At 31.3% G+C, this 11,875-nt stretch overlaps 2 pseudogenes; both read right to left on the bottom strand.

Moving 5' to 3' along the window:
* Positions 1–7,415: 7,415 nt before the first annotated feature.
* Positions 7,416–7,924, bottom strand: LOC108917049 (annotated as a pseudogene).
* Positions 7,925–9,636: 1,712 nt separating this feature from the next.
* The window catches only part of LOC108917048, a 6,133-nt pseudogene continuing 3,894 nt past the window's right edge, over positions 9,637–11,875 (bottom strand).

The raw sequence follows: 11,875 nt of genomic DNA, 5'->3' as shown, positions 1-11,875 counted from the left end.
TACATACGGTTCAGTAACGCATTGCTGAAATTTATTGTAAACACAGCTTGATATTACAATCATATAGGTACATTATTTAATGGAAATTGATATTTTAAAATTAAAATACCTTATAATTTATTCATTCAAACAGCGATGTGGGTGGAAATTTCTATACATATAAATATTTTAATTAGATTAAATAAATACAAAGTACAATTAACGCAGATTTGTAATGATAGCTATTTAAAATATATATATTTTTGTTTGTAATGCAGTCATCAAGAAAAAAATTTTTGAGGTGGATCAAGTTTATACGCCACTGAAGTTTGAGCACTATCTTTTCAGAGGAATTGATATATTTTTTTAAATTTTAATAAAAAAAAACTATAACAATTTCACAAAACGAACGTGAGTTTTTATCTTTGTCGTAAAACAAAATTTCGAAAGCAACTTTTCATTATTTTAAATAATCAATCTCATGGCAAACAAATATTGTTTTAGTGTTGAATCATAAAAATTGTTATACTTAACCTTTTTATTAAAAATTAAAAAATATATTACCTGAAAAGAAAGTTTACATTTTTATAGAGTAGATTGAAAAAAATATATAAAATTCATTCATTTTTCTGTTATGATTTTTTAATTTTCTGAAATCATCCCTTAACTTCTAGCCACCCGAACTCTGTTAATTTTAATCATAGATACAAGAAAAAATTAACAGACCATTTTTATGTAGGATTTTCTGCTCTACAACTTGTATAAAAAAATGTCTAGCTCTTACCCCTTTTGAATTATCTTGAAAAACCCCTTTATTTTATATTTTTTCACCCCTGGCCGATGGTTGAAAAAAAATTACTGTCACATTGTTATTATGCACCTCAAACTAAAAAAATTGCTTTAAAGGCCCAACAATACTTTTTTATCTTTACAACTTATTACAATTGCACCTTAATGCTATACAGTTGCCTTATATTATTTGTACAGTACTAGAAGAAATTATTTTTGTGGAAAAGTTTTCATCTTGATTTAGTTAATTCAAAGTAATAATTAAATTTGCATGTCTGATAAAATTTACAAGACAGTACTTCAACATTTTAAACTCTAAGTAAATCTGCGAAATTTTGTTGAAATTAAATCCAAAGAAGAAATTTCTCTAAAAAGTACACGAGGCGATACGTTTTATATTACAAATTAACACTGGAATTTGATTAGGATTGTCGAACAACATTTACAAAATCTATCCAGTTCTTGACTGTATCGAGAGCCCTTGACCTTTTCAACCCCTTGAAGTTTTTATTATTTCTTTTGCTGATGTAAAAACTGTCGTCAAAGCGACTTCCTTGCCCATCAATAAACTAGAACAATGAAAGCAATTTTGCGGGTCAAAATTTTAAGTGTGTCCTTAAAATGCTAGCAACTCCCATGTCGGTTATTAGGGATGATTTATTACAATAAAATGGATTTTGATCATGGCTAATCGAACACCTCGTGAAAAACGGAGTTTAATATGGCTGAATATAATGCTAATACTGATTTTTAGTACCTACCTACTTGTCTGGTGTAAACATGACATTTATTATTAGCAAAATTTATAGCAAAATTTATATACTCCACTTTAATATTATAAAAAAATATCCAAATTAAAGTTCTTTTATAATTTTATGGGAAGAAAAAAATATTTAATCTGATATTAATATAAAAATATAAATTTATTATTTGTTAATTGCTTACCCGTCTCTCTTTTTCATTGAAATATCATTCTAACAAACTCAATAAAACCAAAACAATATTTTTGGCATTAATTATAGCTAAATGGCAATATGTGATCAGTCTCACAGAACCTACTTAGATGGAGAAGAACAAGGGCAGGTCAAAGATTCCTAGCTAAGGTTAAGAAAGTGCGAGGTACTTAATTCTTAACTAGGGACAACCAGATCCATAAACCTTAAAATCACTATAAAGCGTAATAATTTGATTTGACTTTATTGTCGGTTTGATAGTTGTGATTACGTTTATATGTTGATAAGTGTTGCTTGGGGTACAAATGCCTCGTCTATATTTCACTAAAAATACCTGCCTACTGTACTAAATAAGGCAAAGCGCTGAGTTTTAAAAACCACACGAATAACAAAAAGTCCGAATCTGTTTCCTCTGATATACAAAAAATATATATACCTACTCATAATTAAAATGTTGTCGAGTAGTATTAATGTCAAATAATGTACATGTTGTTTGCTTTATTTTACTAAGTAGTAGCGTAATTATTGCCTACTACTTCACGCACTATCGTAGGTAGTTTTCTGGAAACAAAATTTATTCAATCTATTGAAAGAAGGAAATGATTAAAAAATTTTCTACCCACAAGTGAAACGTAGCTAACGTAAAAGTAAGGAAATTAAGATAGACTGTCCAAATTTGGGAACCCTTACGAAAACGTATCAATATATTTTATATAGTTGTGTACTGGAAAAATTTCTTAATCCACTTATTGAGGAGTATTGCGTAGTTGCATGCAATATCGTTTCAATTCCAATTTATGTAAAAACTGTAGGTTTCTTTAGAGCAAATGTATAGTCCGTTTCAGCATAAAAATTTTAATATAATTGGTTCCTCAGTTACAGTTACACGACTTGGAAATGAAGGAACTTTTTATTGAACCCGATCATATTTTGGCTTCAAAATTATCTGGTAGTATTTATTTGTACTCCCCTTTTCAAATACACCTTATATGTTTCAGAAATGCTATGTATCTAATCATTATTAACTACTTTATTGTTATAACATTGACGACTTCGCTATTTTGTATAATATAAATTGCAGTGTCGATACGATGATAAAATATTTTCACATACATACGTGGTATATCCTAAGTTGTTCAAAATATATCAAAGTACCTTATGAAAAAAAGTTCATTTTAATATACAGTGTGTCCACGGGTGGAATTGAATACAGTAAACTTTTTTATACTTCATTTTATTCTTGTTAAAGGATTATGCTCATGTTCAAATGTACAAAAACTTAGATTTAAGTAGACCATTCTACTCGTATAAAAAGAATAATTCTAAATACAGTTGATTTTATCCTTAGAACTCAATAATACGCGATTATAATTAGGGAACACATACAGTGTGTAATACATACTAAGGTTGGCGAGGTACAATATTAGGGAAAGATTAGGCCATAGAACTTCGGGAAAACAATTTTGATTAATAAATCGACCAAGAGAAATCGCTGGAAATAGTTTTCAATCTCGTAGCTCGACCGCTAAGGGGCACAATCTACATCAAAACACAGAGTTGAATTTTTCTCAGAAATGTTTCCTGTTCAGGTATATTAAATAGTACAAATATGGATAGCCGGTTTCATTGCGCATAACTTTTGTTGTTGACATTTTGTTCTATCTCTAAGGATTTGCTCATCAAATGCCCATAATGTTATACTTCGTCTTCGTCTTTTCATGCTTTATCTCGTGGTGAATGCGAAATTTCATTTACCTCAATATGGAAACCTATATATGGCGTTATTTCAAAAGAATGTCATTTTATGGATTTTTCTCAAAAATTTTAAATGCAATGCTATAGTTTTCTTTACAGAAATGAATTCAGAACAAATAATTGATGAATATAGTATAAGTTTGAAATTTCTAACGACAGTGTTGTTTATTTATTGACGCTATTCGTCCAGGTTTAGGTTGTTTCACGTTTTCTTAAAAAAGTGAAATAGCAGGATAAAACTTTTTATAGGTTAGTTTGAAGATCATAAAAATAGCTACATTTTGATGCCAAAAAGGGTTCAATATCTTTTTTTGTTATCAAGTTATTCGCAAATTAGTGAGCATAAAATAAATAGTGATAATGAATTGAGGAACACGACGCTAACGAAAAGACATTTAATTACCTAAACAAAATGCATTTATAAAAGAACCCTTTCTCTAATATCGTACCTCGCCGACTTTAGTGGAACACCAACTATTTCCATGTTTAATAAGTACAAAATGTCACCAGCTATTTTAGGTGTTGTTGACAGATTTTTTAACACAAATTTTACATTTTTGGAAACGATTACGGCTGTTTAAAAAATCATATTTTATTATAATATTTTTTTCTGGAGAATTAAGCAGGTCTTGACAAGTACAAAAAAATATATTCTGATGAGGTAGAGTGTGTTGTATAACATATCAAAAAATTTAATTGGAAAAAGATATTCAAAATTCACATATTAAAGATTTAGGGCACCAAAGCAATCGACTTACTTTGATTTTTTCAGTGTCTCCATAATGTTTGAGTAAAAGTGTCCTTTATAAAAAAGTGGGAAATATTTTATTGGAACTTGTTTTGAATTAAAATGTATGCTAATCTGCCGTCCCGTTGTTACATTATTTTTAAGAAAACAACATTTTTCTCCAGAACTAAGACCAAAATATCCATAGCGTGCATACTACTTTTTAAAATAATTAGATGCTGTGATATGTGTTAAAAATTTTTTCGTAAAATAATGTGAAAAATTACTCTCCGAAATGCACACCCTGTATATTATGAAAGCAAAACATTGTAATTACATGTTTACTATTGCTAATATTAATACTCATTTTCGACTTATTTTTAAAATTACATTCTTATTAAGAATAATTTATATATTTTACGTTACTTTTAGGATAACGCATTTTTTCCAGATAATATATAGCGAACTGTTTAAATTCTTATGGTAATAATTCTATAGAAATCGTGGTTTCAAGGCTTTTATGACCATGCTGATATTTAAAGTATGATGATTTTTCTGGTTGTTATGCCGTGACTATGTACGTGGTCATCACCATTGTAACCTGGGGGACTATTTTTTTAATTATTATCTATCTACCGTTATGACCAGTATCATAACGAGTCTGGATTTCAAAAGAGTTTACTATTTAATTCTCGAAAGGGAGTTTATAATTATCATTACATTTTAATTAATACGTGGGAACTTCACTTACCCTTTATTGCTTACGTAGAATGTAATCCGGTGGCTGGCTATACAGGGTGACACTGAAGTATAGAGAAACAAAAGGAAACACCAAAACTTCGAGGAATGGTTTTAATAACAACAAACAAAACAAACAAACAAAATAACGACACAACGGCTCGAACAACATTATTAATTTATTTATTTACACGCGACAGCGTACCGAGATTCAGGGAATGCGAGATTCATAGCAAAATTTGGAGAAAACTTTATCCTTTATTAAATTAACCCGAGACTCTAAAACTAAGTAGACTGCTCAATGTGAAACCCAAGGAAGAAGATTCGACACTTCGCTTCGACACGCCCATTTCTTGGGTCCAGAAGTTTCTGTTCTTATCTTATTGGAGGGAACCCTGAATGTCGGGACGCTTTGGCATAACGATGCCATGTTAATAATTACCTATTGACTGGACTTACATTTATATACATGATTCTGTGACTAGGCTTACAAACAATCCTATACCTTCCTCTTATGACTCCACATAGCAATACGGGACGGATAAGCCATCTCATTTAATCAGTTCTTTTAGCTTGGAAAATCTGTCTAAAAACAAGCTATTATTATTTTCCTGACAACATTCTAACAACTTATTCTTGGAATTCCTGCGTCCTTTGGAATGCATTTTGCGCGTTATTTGAAATATCGATTTTTCTCTTTATACTAGATGCTCAACACATGGCCCCGACAGTTTAAGTGAACTTGTTAAAAAATATTGCTAAATTTCTAGTTGAAAGCCCTCAACTTTCGATAATTTGTGTCGACTAAAATATTTTACTTTTCGGCCCATCCATTCCCAGAACTAACACATAAATTACTACGCGTCCCGGCTTTTGTTACACCATTTACGGATTCACTTCCTTAGCATTAGCTGAGTATCTTTGACCTGTCTCTGTTCTCCTCGAACCAGAAACGAAATGAACATCAGGGCGGGCCTAGGCATTCTGATGCGGATCCGCCCCCACAAAGCCTAACCCGAAAACAACAAGGTCAGGTCAAATATCTCTAGCTAAGGCTAAGAAAGTGCAAGTTAAATCTGCATCTGACGGTGACCAAGCACATAGGCCATGACATAATAACCCGAAAAAACAACGTAAAAATCGTTTGATTTCGTCGGTTATATACACCCACATTTTTTGTACATCACATCCCCACTTAAACGCTGCCTTAATTGATGTTAGCAATTATCTCTAAATGTGCACATGTTTGTTAATCGTTAATATAATAATCGGATTATACTCCTAATTACAAGACAAACTTCAGGCCAGATGAGGGTGTTTTGACGTCCTTCGCGTCGTAATGATAAAGTTATTCGGAATCGCATTATGAATATTAACTGTGCCATGATGAAGAAAATCCGAAATTGTAAAGCCTTCACAGCGTTTACTCTACAACTCTCTTAATAGCTATAGTCTGTTTAGAAATGAAAGATGGTAATAAAAGCTTATTATGTATGCAATTCGTAAATAAATGTACATGTGGTGCTTATATTCAATATTTTTATATTATGTATTTTCCGTACAGATGAGGTGTACTTTTAAAAAAACTTTGTGTGATCGGACTGTACTAAATTGTAGCAGGTAGCTAAAATTTAATCCCCGACACTCCGTCTTTGTCCATGCCGCTTCAATTTCTCGGTCCATTTCTCTTATAAGTAAACAATACAAAAACAGCATTTCAAAACATGAGGCTACTTTAAGCATCATAACCGGGTTAAGAGGGTTTTTAGTAATTCAAATAAAATTATTCAATATTATTATCAAAATATTTATTTAAATTTAATGAATAGACTTTTATTCCACACANTTATTTACATGTTTAAAAAATTGTTACTAACGTTTGCCCCCACATTGGCGCGGTAGACTGCCGTTCCGTTTACTTACGAAATCAAAACAACAAAATGAGAAAAAATCAGCTTTGTAGGAATAATTACATCAATAATGTCGCTGCCTCCCGGGCTATAACCACTGTTGCCGAATTTAGGCTTCCCCATACTTTGTTCTGGCTAAGACACTACTTAAAAGGTATCCGAAGTAAAAAAGTTCTAGATTAAAGTGTTAAATTTTTTATATGTAGAAACGAATTTGATCTCGTCGAAATTATACCAATAATGAGTTATGCAAGAAAATTACTATAATACCTATATTTAATTTATAACCTTGCATACAATTATACTGATACAGCAAATCTTAATGATTCACTTCTTCACTTTACGTTAAATGATTTGTGAAATTATTTTTCACCTTACTTTAAACAATCCTTCTTCTATTTTCATTAGGAATATAATTTTCAGTTACACTAGGAAGAAAACCACACATTTTTAGTCATGTTTGTATATTGTAAAATAAAGAAAATACTACATACAATAATTTAAGCTTATAAATTATAAACATATATGTTATTACTATACAAAAATTTTAATTACTTCTAAAAATCAATTGCTTTGCAAAAAATAATTACTAAATAGGTCCAAGGCCTTGTACCTATGTGAAATTTTATTCTTCTCTGCATTGGGCATCTGGGCATAAGTAATATCGTATCCAGCAGGTTCGAAACATGGATCCCATCCAAAATTTCTGGGTCCTCTGGGATTCACAATCCGTCCATCCGTATTGCCTTGAAATAAAATCACTTCGTCGTTTTCACCTCCTGGATGATAGGCAAACGTACAAACAGCTTGAGCTGATTTGTCGTCAAACCCTGCCAGTAGTGTAGGTAAACCTTCTGGTCCCAATTTCTCAAAAAACCACTTTATGTAAGGTCCTGGTAAGCCCTTGAGGGCATTAAAGCATAATGCTGTGTCCTCTATAATTACTAGTCCCTGTACATGTCTGTAGGCTTCCTTTTGGGAAGTTTTGGGAAGTCTCCGCCTAATATTTGTACGACTTCTTCTAATTTTTTGGGATTGCCCGTTACAAATGTGATCAGTGTCGACATTTCTACAATGTTTTCGTCTCCCGCTCGATACGAAGTACACACACAAAAACAGAATATGTAACACTTGGAAAACTGGATCAAATATGAATTTTATTACTTGGGGACTTGGTTTATATGAGAATCGTTTTTACCTGGACAATTATATTAAAGATTATCCCCTAATTTTAATCCGATTAAATATTAATATAATTACTACTTAGTAATACGGTTTAATTATGGATCGTTTGTACCTGGAGGGCAGTATTAATAATTATTCCTTAATATTAATTCCCTTAGATATTTACAATCCAGATGTAATTTTTTGTATGAGCTAAGCAAAGTTTAATAAACAGTTAAAATATTTTACATTTTTTGTACCAAAATACAGATGATAAGAGCAACCAAATGATAAAATGTAAAATTAAATTAGCGTTAGAATAAAAATTACTACTAGGTACCTATAATTATGTNTCATCTTTATCGATAAGAACTGACTTCCTGTTCCGCTTTTCCCAGCAAAAATTCAACTCTCGTAAGACGGCCCGTAATTTGCTTCTACTGATTTCTGGCAAATCGTTATCCTCTGAAAGTTGACTTAAAATTTTGTTTATCGTTGGTATTTCTTTTTTAAAATAAAATGAGTGTACTCTAGTCACTAAACACAAGTTGAATTTTACTCTACTGCACAAGCACGTCTTCGTATATTCAGCTCTAAGACTGGATTGATCTGTCACAATACACTGGCTCCTGCCCTATGATGTATCCAGTAAAATATACTAATGTACACCCATGACCTGTTAGCATTAGTGTTACCCGATAATTACCTGAAACGAAATATTAGCACGCCCATGGCTGGTTTTTACCTCGGGGTTTTTTACTCTCTTTCATTTCCAAACAGAATAAGGTATTACTAGTTTTATATCACACATTTTAAAAGAAAACTTTTAATATTCATCGTTCAATTTTAACTAGGGTTATTCATGTTTATTTGATAACTTAATAATATGTACGTACGAGTATAGTAGCTAGCTCAAATTCCACTGTGATTGACTTTGGTTAAGCAATTATCTCTAAACACACAACTGTCTACTAATTATTAACGTAGTCTGTAAGTTGTATCCTGGTTTCAGGGTTAAAGGGTAAGCCCCAGGACAACTATACAGAATTTATTCGTTATTGGCTCTTCCGTAATATAAATTTAAATAATACACCATGATAGGGTACTATAATAAGGCGTCTTGCCCAAATATGTGAACTCTGCTTGAAATAAACATTTCTCTACAACTTTCGTATACAATGTATTCGTTCCATTATAGTTACTGCATGTGCCCTGTTCAAGCTTAGGCATTATGAAATTTATATATAACCGTGCAAAGGTAGACCCACTATTGTAAGTGCGATAATATAAAAAATAATACCAAAAGAACAAAATTCCTTTTTTATTGAAGAAGGTAAACAAAACAAAAAAATTTAACACATATCAATGTCTAAATCTACAGATCAATTTTAACTCAACGAGTTAGTATAGTCTTTCCTATATCAATTGAAGAACCAAGAGAATGCAATAACTTTTTAATTTTCATTAGGTATATAATTTTCCAGTTGCACTAGGAAGAAAACACAAAATTTTAGTTAGATTTGTATATTGTACAATAAATAATATGGTACAGGTCTTACGCAATAATTTATCTACTTATTACTACATTACTATACACATAAAATTAAATTATTTCTAAAAATTAACTTCTTGGCAAAAAATAATTTCTGAGTAGGTCCAATGCTTTGTACCTGTGTGAAATTTTATTCTTCTTCGCATTGGGCATCTGGGCGTAAGTAACATCATATCCAGCAGGTTCGAAACATGGATCCCATCCAAAATATCTGGGTCACAATCCGTCCGTCTGTTTTGCCTTGGAATAAAATCACTTCGTCGTTTTCACTTCCTGGGTGATAGGCAAACGTACAAACAGCTTGAGCTGATTTGTCGTCAAACCCTGCCAGTAGTGTAGGTAAACCTTCTGGTCCCAATTTCTCAAAAAACCACTTTATGTAAGGTCCTGGTAAGCCCTTGAGGGCATTAAAGCATAATGCTGTGTCCTCTATAATTACTAGTCCCTGTACATGTCTGTAGGCTTCCTTTTGGGAAGTTTTGGGAAGTCTCCGCCTAATATTTGTACGACTTCTTCTAATTTTTTGGGATTGCCCGTTACAAATGTGATCAGTGTCGACATTTCTACAATGTTTTCGTCTCCCGCTCGAAAGAAGTACACACACAAAAACAGAACATGTAACACTTGGAAAACTGGATCAAATATGAATTTTATTACTTGGGAACTTTTATATTAGAATCGTTTTTACCTGAGCAAATATATTAAAGACCCCAAATTTTAATTAAATATTAATATAATTACCATTATTTTGTAACACAGTTAATTAAATATCGTTAATTAAAGATCGTTTTTACCTGGAAGGTTGTATTAAACATTACACCATAATTTTAATTCCTTCATATATGTATAATCCCCATATAATTGTTATTTCAGCAGATTTTAACAAGCAGGTAAAATATTTTACATATTTTGTACCAAAACACATGATAAATGCAGCCAAATGATAAAATGTAATATTAAATTAGCAATTATAGACTGAGAATAGTGTATTTAATTGTAATTTTTATACATACGTATTTACATTTTTATTGTGATAAAAGGTTTCTTCAGAAATAATCTTAGTCCCTAAAACTAAGCATATTCTGAAACCGCCTATATTGTGGAAGCAATATTTACCATTCCTCTTCCATATACATAATAAATGTCATGCACCTATTGCAAATTTTCTCTGATTTAGAAATATTTCATATTTAATACAGTTTTGTCGTACGTTTATTCTAATTTCCTTCTGCAAATTTACTTACACTTTTTACAGTGTACATGTTGAACATGAGTGACTCCCTAGTATTTTGGATTTATTAGTATATTCCAGCAACTTCATTGGTGCACTTTCTGTCAAAAAATCGTCGTCCGGTGTTTCCATAAAGAATCTACCTACTTTTTCTCTACTAAATACGTTGGATTTTATAGCCCTGCATAAAATTAATTTCTTCTTAATAAATCTACAATATTTTTCAATATTTACGTTTTTTTTTTTCACAACCAAAGCAGTTTTCAGCATGGAGTAGTAACAACAAAGTGAAAAGGATTGTTTGGTTTCAAAATTGTCAGTGAAATAAGCGCTTATAGTTATTTTTCAATGTATGGAGCTTTTTTTGAGGCACACCATTGACTGAAATATTGTTGTATTCCTTTTCATATCTTACCTTACCCAAGACTTTTTCTGCAGTCAGTCTTCCATTGTTGCTTCTTTGATTTCTAAAATCTCCCCTTCAAAATTTCCAGAGAATATTTGACAGTGTCAGTTATTATAATTAAATTTTAATAAATTTATATTCGTATTCTGTAAGGTAATGAGTCAGTCAGTCTGTATTTGTACCACTGTATTCAATATAATATAATTTCCTAAGGATGATAATCAGTATAACATCGAATTTATAAAAAGGACCAATTACGAGTATAAATATACAAAAGGTGTATATAATTTATACATAATAGTCCGGGAGGCAGCGACAGAAATTTTGCACCAATTCCTACAAAGCTGATTTTTTCTCATTTTGTTGTTTTGATATCGTAAGTAAACGGAACGGCAGTCTACCGCGCCAATGTGGGGGCAAACGTTAGTAACAATTTTTTAAACATGTAAATAAATAATACTTAAATGCCTTATACCTACAAGGCTGAAACTTTTTAGAGTGATCAATTATACCTAAAAATACAGTATAGTGATAGTCTACCGCGTCGGAAGGGGGGCCATCAAGGGTCTACCACCCACGCAAGGTGTTGAAAAATTAACTTTTTTGACTTATTTCTACAAGGCTGAATTTTTTTTCTCAAATACTTTAGTTTATAAGAGAACCAAAAAAAA

The sequence above is a fragment of the Anoplophora glabripennis genome, unplaced genomic scaffold (genome assembly GCF_000390285.2).
Source record: "Anoplophora glabripennis isolate ALB-LARVAE unplaced genomic scaffold, Agla_2.0 scaffold69, whole genome shotgun sequence".
NCBI classification, from domain to species: domain Eukaryota; kingdom Metazoa; phylum Arthropoda; class Insecta; order Coleoptera; family Cerambycidae; genus Anoplophora; species Anoplophora glabripennis.
The sequence above is the reverse complement of the archived record's forward strand: the minus strand, read 5'-3'. Positions and strand labels throughout refer to the sequence as shown.